This window comes from Balaenoptera musculus, chromosome 3 (assembly GCF_009873245.2).
Source record: "Balaenoptera musculus isolate JJ_BM4_2016_0621 chromosome 3, mBalMus1.pri.v3, whole genome shotgun sequence".
NCBI lineage: Eukaryota > Metazoa > Chordata > Mammalia > Artiodactyla > Balaenopteridae > Balaenoptera > Balaenoptera musculus.
This window is the reverse complement of record NC_045787.1, coordinates 168699311-168717816: the sequence shown is the minus strand read 5'-3', so window position 1 is coordinate 168717816 and position 18506 is coordinate 168699311. Positions and strand designations below refer to the sequence as shown.

The 18506-nt window shown below is 44.4% G+C and overlaps 1 long non-coding RNA gene across 2 annotated transcripts; it reads left to right on the top strand.

The window, feature by feature from the left end:
• Window positions 1–300: 300 nt before the first annotated feature.
• On the top strand, window positions 301–13275 carry LOC118892758. Of its 2 annotated transcripts, XR_005019340.1 has the most exons (4): window positions 303–387; window positions 8531–8657; window positions 10967–11147; window positions 11550–13275. It is a non-coding gene; the product is annotated as an uncharacterized LOC118892758 (long non-coding RNA). The 2 variants fall into 2 exon arrangements; XR_005019341.1 differs by lacking the exon at window positions 8531–8657 and having other exon boundaries at window positions 301–387.
• Window positions 13276–18506: the final 5231 nt, after the last annotated feature.

Genomic DNA, 18506 nt, shown 5'->3' with positions numbered 1-18506 from the left:
AAGTCCCAGGCGGGCGGATCAGACACGCGTGTGCCTGTGGCCTGTCACTTAGGAGCAGGGGCGGGGTCTGGTTGAACTGTCCAATCAGCGGCGACTGGGCGGGGTCCGGACAAACAGCAATCTGGGCCGAATGGGACCAGGAGGGCTGTCCGTCAGGGCAGGGGCGGGGCACGGATTACTATCCAATCAGAGCCCGGGCACCGGAGAGCCGTCCAATGAGGACGCGCGGCGGGCGCGTTCCCAGCCCGCGCAAGTTTCTCTCAGCAGCCCCGCCTCTTGTGCGAACCCGCGCGGCCTCAGGTGTTCCGTTCCCATCGCTCTCACCTGCCCAGGTCGCAGGGACGCGGTGAGGACGCTTCGGAGAAGCCGGAAGGAGTCGGTGAGATGGTGAGTGCGCGGCCCGGGGCCCGAACTTGGAAGAGGCTGCGTAGAATAGACCAGAACCTATCGAAAGCGGCGGCGGGCCAGCATCTCCCCACGTCCCACCCATCCCGGGGTCCCGACCCGAGTCTCCCCCTCGGCCTCGGGGTGGGGACCCGGCGTCCTGTCCCGTGTCGAGACCCGAGTCTCCCCCTCGGCCGGGGGGTGGGGACCCGGCGTGTTGTCCTCAGGTCCGGACTTAAGTTTCAGCCCTCAGCCGCTGGTTGTGGTCCAGCCGTCTTGACTGAGTCCTCGGCTGAGTGGGGGTCCGAGGCAGGAAAGGATGGTCAGGCTCTGTGGGATATCCGCCCTGGACCTGACACATCAAGTCAAGTCCAGAGATGGTGAAGGAGACTGCAAATACTGCAGATACTGTTGCGATAGGGCCGAGGTTCAGATCCCAGAGATGTGCCAGCGTATCCAACCGCACAGAAAAGGGCTTTTCTGTGTGAGGAGGGAAGTTGGGCGAGTGAGGGCGGTGCGCGGACTGCGGGACCAGCGAGGCTGGACTGGACAGGGTCCCCTGGGTGGGCCCATTCTCTTGAGAAGCTGACCAAGGGCTTGTTCTGAACCTCATTGTTCCCTGGGTGCTACCCAAAGTTCAGGGGCTTGCGGGGGTGAGCCTGATGATGTGGGGGAAGAAATGGGATGCGGAGAAGCTGGCAAGGCCAGATATGGGGGGAGGGTATCAAGGGAGAACCCACGAGGCCCGCCCCTTCCTTGCACGCAGTGACATCGCAGAGTGTCTTTGTGCTTAAACAAAGGGCACCGACCCAGGGACTTCTCTGGCCGTCAATTGGTTAAGACTGCGCTTCCACTGCAGGGGAATAGGTTCTATCCCTGCTCGGGGATCTCAATCTGGCATAACCCACCAACAAAAAAAAAAAAAAGGCACCGATCCACAGTGACCTTGCCCACTGGACTGACCCCTGACTCAAGAGGTCCCCAGGCCCTCCTTTCACATGTAGAAAATCTGTACTTAGGCTGCAAAGAACAAAACTTTGTTTGGGGTCTTAAGAATCGCAATTTGGGAGACATGTTTGTGTAAAAACGTGCCACCACCTCTAACCCACTGCCAAGGGCTTATCTCTTCTTTGTGAGGACTTGAGAGCAAGGCTGTTTGTCGGGTCCGGGCCCCCTGTGGTCAGTGCATTCTGGACCCAGGTCCGCAGGGGCTTGTTCTGCAGCTCAGTGTTGCTCAGGGTCGGGGTGCGGGGGGCTGAGGAGGGGCCCAAAGTCAGGGGCCTCCGGGGGAGAAGGCTGAGCAAAGTTTGGGTAAGAAATGGCTGTTGACCTTAAAAATGAGTCAGTTATTTACCAGCAAAAAAAATTTTCTTTTCTTTGGCGAACGGCAAAGAATTGTAACTCAGATAGACAAGGTATAACAAAAGCCACAGACAAGTCCAATAAACTTATTTATCTCCCAGTGGGCAGCCCCCGGGGTGACAGCTGTCCTGGTCTTTTTGGTGTTCTTTGCAGCTTTATCTCTGTCTTTCATCACTGAGCAGTGTTTTATTTGATTTTGCTTCTGCTGAATTTGCGATAAGTGAATATGAGCAGTGCTACACCAGTGACATCACATGGAAGGCTTCTGTGTGGCTCTCAGTCGCAGTCTGTTTCACACATGCTGCAGTCAGAGGAAGGGGGTCCCCCGGTTAACTCCTCCATCCAGCCCTTGTGGATTTTGCTCATGGTTGTCTCATGTTAATTTATTTATTTATTATTTTTTAAATTTAGAAATTTTTTGTTTTGGCCTGCGAGGCTCTTCGATGCGGCACGCAGGCTTCTCTAGTTGTGGTGCGCAGGCTTAATTGCCCCTAGGCATGTGGGATCTTAGTTTGGGATCTTAGTGCCCCCACCAGGGATCAAACCCTCGTCCCCTGCATTGGAAGGCGGATTCTTAACCCCTGCGCCACCTGGGAAGTCCCGTCTCGTGTTAATTTTTGATCTGTCACCAATGCTGTTACACTCCTTTTTGTCTCCTGGGTCAAATGTATAACAAATTTTTTACTCGTGGGCAAAAATTGCCACGTTGTAGATTATGGATGTTTTTAAAGTACTAGGAAGTGTGGACGTTGGGCTGGAGTCGAGTGTTTATTCCACGCCATTTCCAGCACGTGGAGAATCCACCTTAATTTTGTCCATCTCAAGTGTCTGAAACGGGATCTCGTTGTGATGGTATATTGGTTTTTACTGATAACCCATTGGTGTTCAGCATTTCTTTTTTTAAATTTTCATTTTATATTGGAGTATAGTTGATTTACAATGTTGTATTAATTTCAGGTGTACAGCAAAGTGATTCAGTTATACATATATATATATATTTCAGATTCTTTTCTCATTTAGGTTATTACAGGATATTGAGTAGAGTTCCCTGTGCTATACAGTAGGTCCTTGTTGATTATCTGTTTTATATACGGTAGTGTGTATCTGTTAATCCCAAACTCCTAATTTATCCCTCCCCCCACCTTTCCCCCTTGGTAACCATAAATTTGTTTTCTAAGTCTGTGAATCTGTTTCTGTTTTGTAAATAAGTTCATTTGTATCATTTTTTTTAGTTTCCACATATAAGTGATATCATATGATATTAGTCTGTCTTTGTCTGACTTACTTCACGTAGTATGATAATCTCTAGGTCCATTCGTGTTGCTGCAAATTGTATTATTTCATTCTTTTTTATGGCTGAGTAGTATACGTGTGTGTGTGTGTGTGTGTGTGTGTGTATCTTTTTATGCATTCATTTGTCAATGGACATTTAGGTTGCTTCCATGTCCTGGCTATCCTAAATAGTGTTGCAATGAACATTGGGGTGCATGTATCTTTTTAAATTATGGTTTTCTCCAGATATATGCCCAGGAGTCGGATTGCTGGATCATAACGGTAGCTCTATTTTCAGTTTTTTAAGGAACCTCCATACTATTCTCCATAGTGACTGCACCAATTTACATTCCCACCAACGGTGTAGGAGGGTTCCCTTTTGTCCAAACCCTCTCCAGCATTTGTTATTTGTAGACTTTTTTTTTTTTTAAAGCATCTCCTTTTTTTTTTTAATGGAGAGATGGTCAAGAGCATGAAAGCAGACAATCATGGATTTTATTTATTTATTTATTTATTTAGGCTGTGTTGGGTCTTCGTTTCGTGCGAGGGCTTTCTCTACTTGCGGCAAGCGGGGGCCACTCTTCATCGCGGTGCGCGGACCTTTCACTATCGCGGCCTCTCTTGTTGCGGGGCCCAGGCTCCAGATGTGCAGGCTCAGTAGTTGTGGCTCACGGGCCTAGTTGCTCCGTGGCATGTGGGATCTTCCCAGACCAGGGCTCGAACCCGTGTCCCCTGCATTGGCAGGCAGACTCTCAACCACTGCGCCACCAGGGAAACCCTATTTGTAGACTTTTTAACGATGGCCATTCAGACCAGCGTGAGGTGGTACCTCATTGTAGTTTTGATTTGCATTTCTCTAATAATTAGCAATGTTGAGCATCTCGAAAGAAAATTAGTTTTAATACCAAGTAGGTTTTTTTTTGGCTGCGCTATGCGGCTTGCGGGATCTTAGTTCCTTGACCGGGGGTCCAAGCTGTGCCCCCTGCAGTGGAAGCACAGAGTCCTAATCACTGGACCATCAGGGAATTCCCCCAAGTAGTTTTAAAAGTCTTTGCTTATAAAAAAAAATTTACTTTTCAACTGCTTGTTTCTAATGATCAGAGTACACTGAGATTTATGAGTTTGCATTCTGGAAATGTACTAAAAATCTGATTCTGTGATTATCTTTTTTTTTTTTTTATAAGTAATTTTTTTTTTTCTAAAAAAAGTTCTAGTTGCGGCGAGCGGGAGCCACTCTTCATCGCGGTGCGCGGGCCTCTCACTATCGTGGCCTCTCTTGTTGCGGAGCACAGGCTCCAGACGCGCAGGCTCAGTAGTTGTGGCTCACGGGCCCAGTTGCTCCATGGCATGTGGGATCTTCCCAGACCAGGGCTGGAACCCGTGTCCCCTGCATTGGCAGGCAGATTCTCAACCACTGCGCCACCAGGGAAGCCCTAGGTTTTTTTTTTTAACATCTTTATTGGAGTATAATTGCTTTACAATGGTGTTTTAGTTTCTGCTTTATAACAAAGTGAATCAGCTATACATATACATATATCCCCATATCTCTTCCCTCTTGCGTCTCCCTCCCATCTGTGATTATCTTAATATTCTTTTTGGGTAGACATAGACAGTCATTTGAGCTTTGAATAAAGGCACATGTTTTATCCTGTTATGCCTATTGCACTTTGCAAATACTTTGATTTTTACAGATTGCAGGTATGTGGCAACCCTGCATCCAGCGAGTCTTTGGGTGACATTTTTTCCCAAGAGCATTTGCTTACTAATGGCTAAACTAATGGTTTAGCGATAAACTCTTTTAAAAAATTAAGGTACGTACAAGGTTTTAGTCACAATGCTCTTGCACACTTAGTAGACTACTGTATAGTGTGAACATGACTTTATGCACCAGGAAACAAAAAAATTTGTGTAACTCTTAATTTCGATATTCACTTTATCTGGGTGGTCTGGAGTAAAAACTGATGTCTCTGAGGTCTGCCTGTATTTTTTTCCTGGTAAAACCACATCATTGATCTTCTATTAATGATTTTAAAAAATCAAACATGTACTACTGATCACCATTAGAGAGCTTTCTATATCTATTATTACCAAGACCTCAGGATGAGAAATACATTTGGATATTTGAAAAGACTGTGAGCAGAAACAAGACTTGAAGTGTGGTTTTATGATAAACCACTCAGAAAACCTCAGTCACCCAATACTAAAAACACAGAAGATAAACATCCATTTACCAAGCTCCTTGTCTCCAGCACGTGACACGTATTAAGGCATCTTTTGCTCCCATCCCGGTATATACAGCAGAAAAACAGGTTTTAAATAGAAACCAGCACTTCTGCTCAAATGCATTCGGCAGATTTTTTTTTTTTTAATTAATTAATTAATTTATTTAGTTTTGGCTGTGTTGGGTCTTCGTTTCCGTGCGAGGGCTTTCTCCAGTTGCGGCGAGCGGGGGCCGTTCTTCATCGCGGTGCGCGGGCCTCTCACTGTCGCGGCCTCTCCTGTTGCGGAGCACAGGCTCCAGACGCGCAGGCTCAGTAATTGTGGCTCACGGGCTTAGTCGCACCGCGGCATGTGGGATCCTCCCAGACCAGGGCTCGAACCCGTGTCCCCTGCATTGGCAGGCAGACTCTCAACCACTGCGCATTGGGCAGATTTTTAAAAATATATTTTCCAGTTCTGCATACCCTGAAAGCTCTCATGGTCAATCACATCTTGACCCAAAGCAGCCCAGCGGTGTACACAGATACCTATTCACTAAAGAGGAGCAGTTCCCTGTTGAATAATAGGAAGGAACTACAAAGCAGATGATATATAGATTCCCAAGACTGGTATTTCAGTTGCTGGCAAGCAGTTTTGCCTTGTGGGGACATGCACATCCTAAATAATTGGTTTGTCAGTATCTCCTTAACCTGCTGGATTTCTGAAACATCTGTAATTTGCTCCTTATGCAATTCACATTGTCTTTTATTTGCCCAAGTTCTATTGTTTTTGTTTCTTTGTTTTTATTCTGCTCATTATCTTTAATTTTTAAAAAAATCTTTGTTGGAGTATAGTTGATTACAATGTTACATTAGTTTCAGGTGTACAGCGAAGTGAATCAGTTATACGTATACATCTATGCACCCTTTTTAAAAATTTTTTTCTTATAAATTTATTTATTTTATTTATTCTTGGCTGTGTTGGGTCTTCGTTGCTGCGCGCAGGCTTTCGCAAGTTGCGGCCAGTGGGGGCTACTCTTTGTTGCGGTGCGTGGGCTTCTCATTGCGGCAGCTTCAGCAGTTGTGTCATGTGGGCTCAGTAGTTGTGGTTCACGGGCTCTAGAGCGCAGGCTCAGTAGTTGTGGCTCACGGGCTTAGTTGCTCCACGGCATGTGGAATCTTCATGGACCAGGGATCGGACCCGTGTCCCTTGCCTTGGCAGGCGGATTCTTAACCACGGCGCCACCAGGGAAACCCCTGTCTATTAGCTTTCATGTTGGTGTTTGCTTTCGCTTCTCTCAAGTAGATAGATACCTAGGGTGAAATTGGTGACTCAGTGTTCATCATTTTGAGGAACTACCAGACTGTCTTCCGAAGTGGCTTCACCATCTTACCTTCCCTCCAGCACTGGGTGAGGGTTCCAAGTTCCTCATGTCCTCGCCAGCACTTGTTTCTCTGTCTTTATATCCCTCTTGGTGGGTGTGAAGACATGTCTGCTTGTAGCTTTGATTGGCATTTCCCTGATGAGTAATGTCCAGCATCTTTTCATGAGCTTATTGGCCAGTTGTATTCATTCTTTTTTTTTAATTAAAAAAATTTTTTTTTAAATAAATATATTTATTTTATTTATTTATTTTTGGCTGCGTTGGGTCTTCGTTGCTGCGTGCGGTCTTTCTCTAGTTGTGGCGAGCGGGGGCTACTCATCGTGGTGCACGGGCTTCTTATTGCAGTGGCTTCTCTTGTTTCGGAGCACGGGCTCTAGGCACGTGGGCTTGGTAGTTGTGGCTCACGGGCTCTAGAGCACAGGCTCAGTAGTTGTGGTGCACGGGCTTAGTTGCTCCAAAGCATGTGGGATCATCCCGGACCAGGGATCGAACCCGTGTCCCCTGCATTGGCAGGTGGATTCTTAACCACTTCGCCACTAGAGAAGTACCTAAAAATGTATTTAAAATACAAGTTTCTTATCAGGTGTGTGATTAGCAAACCCCAGTTGCAGCCCCGGGTGAGGCAGCCTTGCCTTCTTTGTAGCTAATGTATTTGGAATTTTTTATAATTTAGATTGTCAGAATATATTTTGGATTAAAATTCTAATTTATAAAAATAATTGCTTGCTTTGTATTTCAGGGGTCTGTTGTCATCCATATTGTCCTAAAGATAATAATTAGGTGTTTTTTTTCTCTGTGTTAAAGTTACCTTTGGCCCTGTTGCTGTCAGATCGTTCTGCGATTCTTCTTTGTGGATCATTTTCCTTGATTTCTGGGCACATGAATATTTATCTGAGAGGCCCTGCTGGCTTGACAGATCCCTCAGGAACCAGGGCTCCTCTTACCCCACAGGTGTCCCAGGCCCTGGGCCCTGGCCTGCGTCTGTGCCCTCGGTGTCCACCTCATCCTGGCAGGGGGTCGTGTCTCTGCCTCTGTCAGATATGAGGGGACTGGCCCAGGATTTTACATGCTGTTCAGTCCAGGCGAGAGTTCTTCAGATGCAGCGGCCCTGGAAAATCAGTGTTCACGACCTCCTGACAGTCTGCTCCTGTTCTTGGAGTTTCAAGGAAATAACTTTTGACCAAACCAAGTATTCATTTCCTTCTTATCTGAATGATGATTTTATTTTCAGTCTTTACCACCTCAGGTTCTGCTCTCTCACTAAAAACAATTTTTTTAAAAAATTGAAGTATAGTTGATTTACAATATTGTGTTACTTTTAGGTATACAGCAAAGTGATTTGGTCATGCATGTGTGTGTGTGTGTATATATATATATATATATATATATATATATATATATATATATATTCTTTTTTTCAGGTTTTTTTCATTATAGATTATTAAAAGATTTGAATATAGTTCCCTGTGGTATATAGTAAATCCTTGTTTATCTATTTTTTAAAACACATTTAATTTTTAAAATTTATTTATTTTTTGTGCGGCCATGCCGCATGGCACGTGGGAACTTAGTTCCCCGACCAGGGATCAAACCCATGCCCCCTGCAGTGGAAGCATGGAGTCTTAACCACTGGACCGCCAGGGAAGTCCCTGTTTATCTATTTTATATTTGGTAAAAAAAACAGTTCTTTTTCATTATGTGTGCATGAGTGTTTATCAAATATTGCTGTTACACTTTGCTTCAGTTTCCAGCACTTACCATCACTGAGTAAAATGCATTTGATTGGCTTGTGTGTGTTCATTTTCCACAAGAGTGTAAGCTCAGGAGTCCTAGGAATTGAGTCCGGTTCCCGACTGTCGGCCTCCCCATCCTCCCACACACGGGGGTGAAGAGGGAGCCTTGCTGACATGGAACCTGTGGCTGTTTCAGGACTCGGTGGGCTTTGAGGACATGGCTGTGAACTTCACCGCGGAGGAGTGGGCTTTGCTGGACCCGGTTCAGAGGAAGCTCTACAGAGACGTGATGCTGGAGACCTTCAGGAACCTGGCGTCCGTGGGTGAGGATGGCTTCCTCCCTGTACTTGGTCTTTAGGGAACAAATATTTCTTAACAATTGTCCTTTCTTATTAGGGACAAAGATGGGAATATGTTGGAGAAAAGACAGACACAGTCCAAGCTTTCATGATACCTACTTAGGGTCAGGTAGCTTTTCCATGAAAACGAAGTTTACTGTATTGATTGACTCTTTGTTACTCTTGATCAGAATCCTGAGTCTCCCTAATTGTATAAATGTGAGCATGGTCTCCAGTGTCACTTTGGGGCAGTGAGAGCGGCGTTACGGTTTTCACCCTGTGAAAGTTACACTGTGATCAGCACACATTTGACATGATAATCTTGCTGTAGTTAAACTCACACTCACCCATCCTCAGTGACTTGAGGACCAGAGAAGCGGCCCATCTGATGGACGGCTTGTGGTCCTCCGTCCTCCCCCTGAGGAGCTTTTCTCCACAAGCAGGACAGCAGCCACGCACCATCTGATCTCCCAGTGGCAGCTGGGTCAGTGGAGATAGGCTTCCTCTAGGGCCTCTGTGCCTGCGATCACCAGGAGGGCATACCTCTCGGGAGGAACAGGTTCTGGATCAGGGAGAGATATTTGGACATACCTGTTAGAAACATGACTCGGTCTTTGAGAAGGTGACGTTTGTCATTAACCTGGCTTCCCTCTTGGAGTTTTCATCCATCCTTGCCCACTTGGGAAGTCTTTCTGTAGCTCCTCTTACAAAGGGAGCATTTGGGAATGTGCATTTTACCCAGTTCCTTCCTACTTTACTTCTCTGATAATACTGATCTCAATATCAGTCTCCATCTTTCTCTCTCTCTTTTTTTTTTTAAAGAAGCAACATTTTATTATTTTTTAATTCTTTTGGCCGTGCCTTGCAGCATACGGGATCTTAGTTCGCTGACCAGGGATCAAACCTGTGCCCCCTGCAATAGAAGTGCAGAGTCTTAACCACTGGACCGGCAGGGAATTCCTCAATCTCCATCTCTTTTGAAGTATTTCTTAATGATCAGGCTGCCACTTTGACTCAGTTTCCCTACCATGGTGGAAGTTCCAAAAAGCCAAGGTCCTCATAAGGTTTTCTTGGCTTGAGTGTTAAATTAGGTGTGGACCCAGTTCCAACGTGTTGTGGGCATGTGTTAAGGCACCACACACCAACAAACAAGTTTTGGACACCAGCAGGGCATCATAGAATTCAGCTCAATGCTCGGATTATCTATCCAGCAATAGCCACAGATTACATGGCTGAAAGATTCAGTCCTACAAGACTCACCCCCCCACCCATCTTCACGCCCCACGTCACATGTGGATCACAAGGCCAGGCTGTTGCCAGTGCTTCTGACCAACCAGCTAACATTGGAGATTCCAGTGACCTCCTTTTAGACGTCAGACTCCATTTGTAAGCCCAGGTTGTTAACCTTGACTTCTGACCGACTGGCTGTGAATGAGAGCTTTCCATCGCCCCCTCCTCAGGTCCAGTTATTTTGCTACCACACTCACAGGACTCAGGGGAACATTTTACTTACTTCACTGCCAGTTTAACGTAAACAGATATTACTGAAGAATAGCTGGATAGAAGAGATTCATAGGGTAAGCTATGTCAGGAGGGCATGGAGTTTCCACGCCCTGTCCAGGTGCCACTCTCCCCACATCTCCATGTGTTCTCCAACCCAGAAGCTCTCTGAACCCCCCTTTTATTGTGTGGAGGCTTCATTCCCTAGGCATGATTGATGGAATCACTGTCCATTGGCAAGTGATTCAACCTACAGCCTCTCTCCCTTCCCCATTGCTGGTGCTGTGTCCAGGGGTGTGAGTGGGACTGAAAGTTCCACCCTTTAATCACATGGTGTCTCCATTTGCAACCTGCCCCCATCCTGTGGTGCTTTCCAACAGTCACCTTCATGAATATAAATACAATTGTGATGGAAAGAGCTTGTTATGAGTAACAAAACACTCATTTCACCCTTCTGACCCTGAAGCATTTTCAGGAACTGAGGACAGGAGACCAAATATTATTCCACTGCTTTTATTGCTCAGGAAATTCCAAGAGTTTTGGGACGCTTGAGCAGGAAACTGTGGATGAGGACCTGATCTATCTGAGAAATATATGTCATTCATTGGCATGACCAAAAATATATGTATGTATTTCTTATAAACCACAATGTTGCACATGACCATCCTTCCTTATAAAGTTAGTTTTACATTTTTGAATCAGTCTGTGGAAAGACATCTACATATGGTCTCTTTTCTTTCCTTTTCCCCACCATTTCTTCCCCAAGGATTTAGTTATGCTACTAATTGTTGCAGGGTCTTGCCCTCAAGTTAAAACCAGTGGATCAAGTCTTCAGTGGGATATTTCGGATAATGAACTATGCAGTGAAGAGAAAATAGTAAGATTCAGAAGAAATGATCCCTAGTCTGTTTTTGGAGAAAACTGGGCATTTCATAACATGTGTGATCAGCATGTAACCCAGGAGAGGCGTTTGAGGTGAGTGGCACTCCCACGGGGGTGGTTGTGGGGCGGGTGTCATCAGTGTTAGACTCACTTGAAATTGAATAGAAACCTAGTTAAACAATTGTGTATTCAGAGTATTTTCACAAGACAGTACTTTCATAAATGTGATGTCGATATTAAGCATCTGAAACATAATTCAGTAGGAAACAATGGTCAGGAAACCTCATCTGGAAAACACTGAAAGTTACGGTTCTGTTTGAGCCCTCAGCCAGAGTATTAAATTTGTTGCACTTTGTAACAGTTGAAGAGCATGCTGGAAACATGCCAATGGCAAACACTTAGTCAACACAAATACTAACAATCATCGGTAAATCATTAATTAGTAAATTACTGATAAGTATTAATCCCTAATAGTGTGCTTCCCATTTTGAACAGAAATCATTTGGTGGAGAGTCTCTGTGAAGGTAAAGGAGATCATCAATGTGGAGAAACCCTGAACCAGATTACAAATCTTACTGTGCATAAGGGTTATCCCACTGCAGTTCAGCCCTATAAATGCACTAGTGTGGAAAAACCTTCAGGGATCATTCTTTCCAGAGGAATCAGCAAAGATCTCACCCTGGACACAAACCTTATCCATGTGAAGGATGTGGGCAAGCCTGCAGCTCTGTCTCGTGCCTAAATCCTCCTGGGGAAACAGACATTGTAGAGAAATGTGATAAACATCAGGATGCTGGGAGACCATCTAAGAGGTACATGAAGAGTGACAGTAGTAAACAGTCTTTAGAGCGTAAGAAATCTGGAAAAGCTCTCACTTGCCTGCCATCTGTTCAGTGACGTAAGAGAGGTCATTACGGACGGAAATCCACGTGTGTGAAGTATGTGGGAAATCCTTCAGTTATTATTCCCAGATTGCACGGCATGTGAGAACTCACACTGGAGAGAAACCGTATGAATGTAAAGAATGTGGGAAAGCTTTCACTCGCAGCACACAGTTTCGAGAACATGTGAGAATGCACACTGGAGAGAAACCCTATGAACGTAAGCAGTGTGGGAAAGCCTTCCCATATTGCAAATCCCTGCAAGGACACATGGGAATGCACACTAGAGAGAAGCCTTCTCATGTGTGTAATGAATGTGGAAAAGCCTTCCATTGTCCCAGGTACATTAGAAGGCACATAAAAAGACACAGTGGAATAAAACCCTATGAATGTACAGAATGTGGGAAAGCGTTCATTACTCCCTCATCCCTTCGAGAACATACGAGAACACACAGTGAAGAGAAGCCCTATCAGTGTCAGCATTGTGGAAAAGTCTTCAGGCTTCAGAGATCTCTGCAAGGACACATGATTACCCACAGTGATGAGAAACCCCATCAGTGTCAGCAGTGTATGGTATATCAGAGATATACCATATCTCTGAAAGGACGCATGAAAACACACAGTAAAAAGAAACCGTGTGAATGTCAGCAGTGTGAAAAAGCCTACTGTTATTTCATATCCCTGCAAAGACACATGAAAACACACACTGTGGGAAAACTTGAATCCAAGAATAGTGGGAAAGCCATAATTCTTTCTTAAAACTTAAAAGTGGGAGCAAAACAGTGTCAAGAATTTTTTTTTTTGCACCACATGGCTTGTGGGATCTTAGTTCCTCAACCAGGGATCGAACCCAGGCCCCCTGCAGTGGAAGCACGGAGTCCTAAGCACTGGACCACCAGGGAATTGCTGAGCAATCTTATGAATGGAAAAAATGTTGGAAAAATTTTTTTCCTTTGTAAGTACCTTATCCTCAATACTGATCTCAGTATATTAATTTGTACTTCATGTTGCTGATCTGAACACATACTAAGTATCCCTCCATGTTCGTCTCTACCACTTACATTTTGTTATCTCTGAGTTTATATCATTGTACAATCATATAAAACTTGTCTCATTTCCATTAGAATGTCTTTGATACCAGGGGTGCTAAGTGGCTTTTGGTTTGTGATTTTTTTCATGTGCAACTTGTGATTTCTTTCATTTTTGATGAACAGATTTTTGATTCTTACTTTTCATTATGTTCCATTATGTTCCTAATATGTGATCATGATATGAGGCTGGCATTAATTAAATGTCTTTCCTTGTCCACTGTTAAGAGATACTGGAATCTCCTGAATCAATATTTACCCTCTCCTTGAGTCTTCATTACTGAAAGGTGTGTCTTCCAAGTTGTTTGTTGCTAGCAGATACCGTATATGTGTTCCTCCCAGAAATTAGTAATTGTGGAAGGTCATGGAAAATGACAGGCTTATCTGATTATGTTCATAATCTGACCTCTGTTCATGTCCATGATCTTGGTTGCAAATTGAACACAATACATTGAGTTAAGAAGAGCGAACTGAGGGACTTCCCTGGCGGTCCAGTGGTTAAGACTCCGAGCTTCCAATGCAGGGGATGCGGGTTCGGTCCCTGGTCGGGGAACTAGGATCCCACATGCTGTGTGGCCACCACCCCCTGACAAAAAAAAAAGTAAAAAAAAAAATAAGAGCGACCTGGTGGTGTGAAAATGAAAGCTCCTGTCCAGATTGTTCTACTGAACTGTGTTGTCATCTTGGGTAAGGTGGGAAACTATATCCAGAGTCCTTCTGTTAGTGGTTCTGAGTTAAAGTTCTTGAGGAGAGGAAGATGCATGAGGTCTGGAAAGCAGAAGTGAGGAAGCCATGATTCTTTTTTAAAATTTTATTATTGTATTGGCCAAAAAGTTCATTCGGTTTTAAGTAAAAATAGAAAGTATCACATTTTTCATTTTCACCAAGAATTTTATTGAACAATGTATTCACTAACTGAATGAACTTTTTGGCCAAACCAATATCATTATTATTATTATTTTGGCTGCACCACTTGGCATGCAGGATCTTAGTTCCCTGACCAGGGATTGAACCCTCACCCCCTTCAGTAGAAGCATGGAGTCTTAACCACTGGACCGCCAGGGAAGTCCCCAAGGAAACCGTGATTCTTGGGTCTTCTGTACCATCAGGAGACAGAGATGCATGGCAGCCTACTGGCCCTGAGTTCTAGCACAGTTTTCTGACTTCTGGCTCTGCCCATAGGGAAGAGCTACAACTACACATATATTTGATGAGCAGTGTGAGTCCCCATAAAGCCTTGCCTGAATTTCTCGTCTGGCCTCGTTTCAATTTCTATTGATTAGAGAGTCCAAGGACCCAGGTCAATAACCATACTGGCAGAAAAACTGACACATACATAAATGGAACAGAATAGAGAGCTCAGAAATAAATACAATGTAAGGTCAATTAATGTAGGAAAAAAGACAAAAGAATATACAATGGGGAAAAGACAGCCTCTTCAATAAATAGTGTTGGGAAAACTGGCACCTACATGTAAGAGAATCAAACTGGACTTTTTTCTCACGCCATATATATATATATATATACACACACACACACATACATACATATGCACACATACATATATATGTAAAGACTTTGTACAACTCAATATGAACAAAAAAAACCCACTTAAAAAATGTGCACAAGGGCTTCCCTGGTGGCGCAGTGGTTGAGAATCTGCCTGCCAATGCAGGGCACACGGGTTCTAGCCCTGGTCTGGGAGGATCCCACATGCCGCGGAGCAGCTGGGCCCGTGAGCCACAACTACTGAGCCTGCGCGACTGGAGCCTGTGCTCCGCAACAAGAGAGGCCGCGATAGTGAGAGACCCGCGCACCGCGATGAAGAGAGTGGCCCCCGCTTGCCACAACTAGAGAAAGCCCTCGCACAGAAACGAAGACCCAACACAGCCAATAAATAAATAAATAAATAAATAAATAAATAATAAAAAAGTGTTAAAAAAAAAAAATGTGCACAAGACCTAAATAGACATTTTTCCGAAGAAGACATACAGATGGCCAACAGACACACGAAAAGCTGCTCAACATCACTAATCAGGGAGATGTACATCATAACCACAGTGAGATAACACCTGTCAATGACACCTGTCAGAATGGCTATTATCAAAAAGACCACCAATAACAAGTCTTGTGAAGCATTTGGAGAAAAGTGTAACCTAGTGCACTGTTGCTGGGAATATCAATTGCTGCAGCCATTATGGAAAACAACATGGAGTTTCTTAAAAATAGAACTACTGTACGATCCAGCAATCCCACTTCTGGGCATTTTTTGAAGAAAACAAAAACAGTAATTCAAAAATACATATGCACCCCTATGTTCATTGCAGCATTATTTACAATGGCTAAGGTACAGAGGCAACCTCAATGGCTCTCAACAAAAGCGTGGATAAAGAAGACGGTGCATGTATGTACAATGGAATAGTACTCAGCCATAGAAAAGAATGAAATTTTAGCATTTGGGACAACATATATGGAACTAGAGGGTATTCTAAGTGAAATAACTCAGGCAGAGAAAGGCAAATACTATGTGGTTTCACTCATGTGGAATGAAGAAAACAAAACATAGAGAGTCATAACAAAACAGAAATAGACTCACAGATACAGAGAAACAAGTGGTCGTCAGAATGGAGGGTAGTAAGGAGAATGAGTGAAATAGGTGAGGGAGATGAAACAAACTTCCAGTCCTTTTAAAGTCAGTCAGTCACAGGGATGTAATATACAGCATTTATAGAGTCAGTCATATTGTATGGTGGGAATTCCCTGGCAGTCCAGTGGTCAGGACTCCACACTTTCACTGCTGAGGGCCTGGGTTCTACCCCTAGTTGGGGAACTAAGATCCTGCAAGCTATGTGGTGCGGGTCATGGAAAAAAAAAAAAAAGAGTGAAGATTTCTTCCCTGAACTAATTAATGCAGTTTTTTTTTTTTTTAAAGTGTGATATTGGTGGCTGTGAGCAGGGTGGGGCTTCTGACGGCGCCAACCCAAGTGGGATGTCACATGTACATTGGTTTGTGATGTCATGGATGCTTATAATATTTCTGTCAAATGTATACTTTTTTTAAAAAAATTTTATTTATTTATTTATTTATGGCTGTGTTGGGTCTTCGTTTCTGTGCGAGGGCTTTCTCTAGTTGCGGCAAGTGGGGGCCACTCTTCATCGCGGTGCGCGGGCCTCTCACTATCGCGGCCTCACTTGTTGCGGAGCACAGGCTCCAGACGCGCAGGCTCAGTAATTGTGGCTCACGGGCCTAGTTGCTCCGCGGCATGTGGGATCTTCCCAGACCAGGGCTCGAACCCGTGTCCCCTGCGTTGGCAGGCAGATTCTTAACCACTGCACCACCAGGGAAGCCCTGCTCCACTGTTAACTTGAACTTTCTTTGAACATGACCAGACCCAAGAATACGACCAGTTTTATTCAGAACACAATCCACCAATCTGAGACCTTATGTTCTCAAGGTCCCCCTTTGGAACTATGTAACAATTTCAGACCCCAACACATCCTTGCTTAAGAAGCACCCTTACTTCTTGCCGGATCTAATTATAATTTTTGACAAACAGCTTATGTAACTAAGTGTGGCCTTGCAGTTTTGCCTTTATAAGCTTCCTCCATTTTGTAGTCAGGCAAAATCCAATCCAAGTGCTTCTTTTTTTTTTTTTAATATTTATTTATTTATTTGGGTGTGCTGGGTCTTAGTTGCGGGTCACTGGGTCCTTAGTTGTGGCATGCATGTGGCATCTAGTTCCCTGACCAGGGATCAAACCCGAGCCCCCAGCACTGGGAGTGCAGAGGCTTTTGTTAAAAAAATAAACAAATGTATGTTTATTTATTTATTTATGGCTGCGTTGGGTCTTCATTGCTACGTGTGGGCTTTCTCTAGTTGCGGCGAGCAGGGGCTACTCTTCGTTGCGGTGCACGGGCTTCTCATTGCGGTGGCTTGTGGAGCACAGCCTCTAGGTACACGGGCTTCAGTAGTTGTGGCACGCAGGCTCAGTAGTAGTAGCTTGTGGGCTCTAGAGCGCAGGCTCAGTAGTTGTGGCACACAGGCTTAGTTGCTCTGCGGCATGTAGGATCTTCCCGGACTAGGGCTCGAATCCATGTCCCCTGCATCGGCAGGTGGATGCTTAACCACTGCGCCACCAGGGAAGTCCCTCAAGCGCTTCTTGAATCTGCATCTCCCAGGCTGCAGTCCTAACAAATCCCAAATCAATGCCTCTGTATTTTAATCAGGCCTCTGTTTCTGAAATATTGGTTAGTAAGGAATAGATGAGAACTGCCAATTGGCAAAAGGTCACTTGTCTAATAAAATTACACAGAAACCAAGAATACCCATAGTCCTGCCCCCATCAGCAGTCTACTGGATATCCTAGCCGGTGCCATAAGAAATAGGTACAAGAATTATAAAGCAAGAAAAAAGTAACTTATCTTGTTTCATAGCTGAAACAATTGTGTATATAGCACCTCAAAAGTATATAAGGGAACCATAGGAAAAAAGACGATTAACAGGTTTTCTGGATGCAAACTCAATATAAAAATAAACATCATGGGCTTCCCTGGTGGTGCAGTGGTTAAGAATCTGCCTGCCAATGCAGGGGACACGGGTTCGAGCCCTGGTCCAGGAAGATCCCACATGCCGCGGAGCAACTAAGCCCGTGCACCACAATTACTGAGCCTGAGCTCTAGAGCACGTGAGCCACAACTACTGAGCCCACGTGCCACAACTACTGAAGCCCGCATGCCTAGAGCCCGTGCTCTGCAACAAGAGAAGCCACTGCAATGAGAAGCCCGCACACCACAACGAAGAGTAGCCCCCGCTCACCGCAACTAGAGAAAGCCCGTGCAGCAACGAAGACCCAACACAGACAAAAACAACAAAAAAAGTGTCATTACATTTCTAATCACTATGGAAAAGAGGTTGAGGATTTAATTTAAAAGATAATGTGTCCAAAAGTAGAAATGACACTCGTGTCAAAATAAGTCTAATGAAAGATTGAACCTAATGTAAAAAATGTAGGATTATATTGAATGACATCAAACTAAATAAATGGAAAGGTAAAGCATGTTCTAAGAAAGGAGAGAGCAGTATCACCGTGATGTCAATTCTTCACAAATGGCTATAGTGTCTTCATAAAATCCCTTTTTTCTACAATCAGTGTTTCTTAGAACTTCACAAATCTCACTTCTAAGCTTTACAAATAACAAATGTTTAGTAGTAGCAGTGTTTTTCTAAACAACGTTGGGGGGTGGTTAATTAAAATGATCAAGGATTAAAAACTTACGTTGGTAGCTTAATTATGAAAATATGAAAGTATGTTCCCATAGGAATCGATGATTACCATTTAAAAGAGTGATATACCTTAAACTTCATGGGCTTTCGCATTAAAAATTTACCTAGGGACACCTGCTTTACCAGGAGCTTCTTTCCAGTTCCAGGAGTTGAAGGTGTCTGATGAGAATCCCATCCCCACCCCGTGGGCTATCCTGGG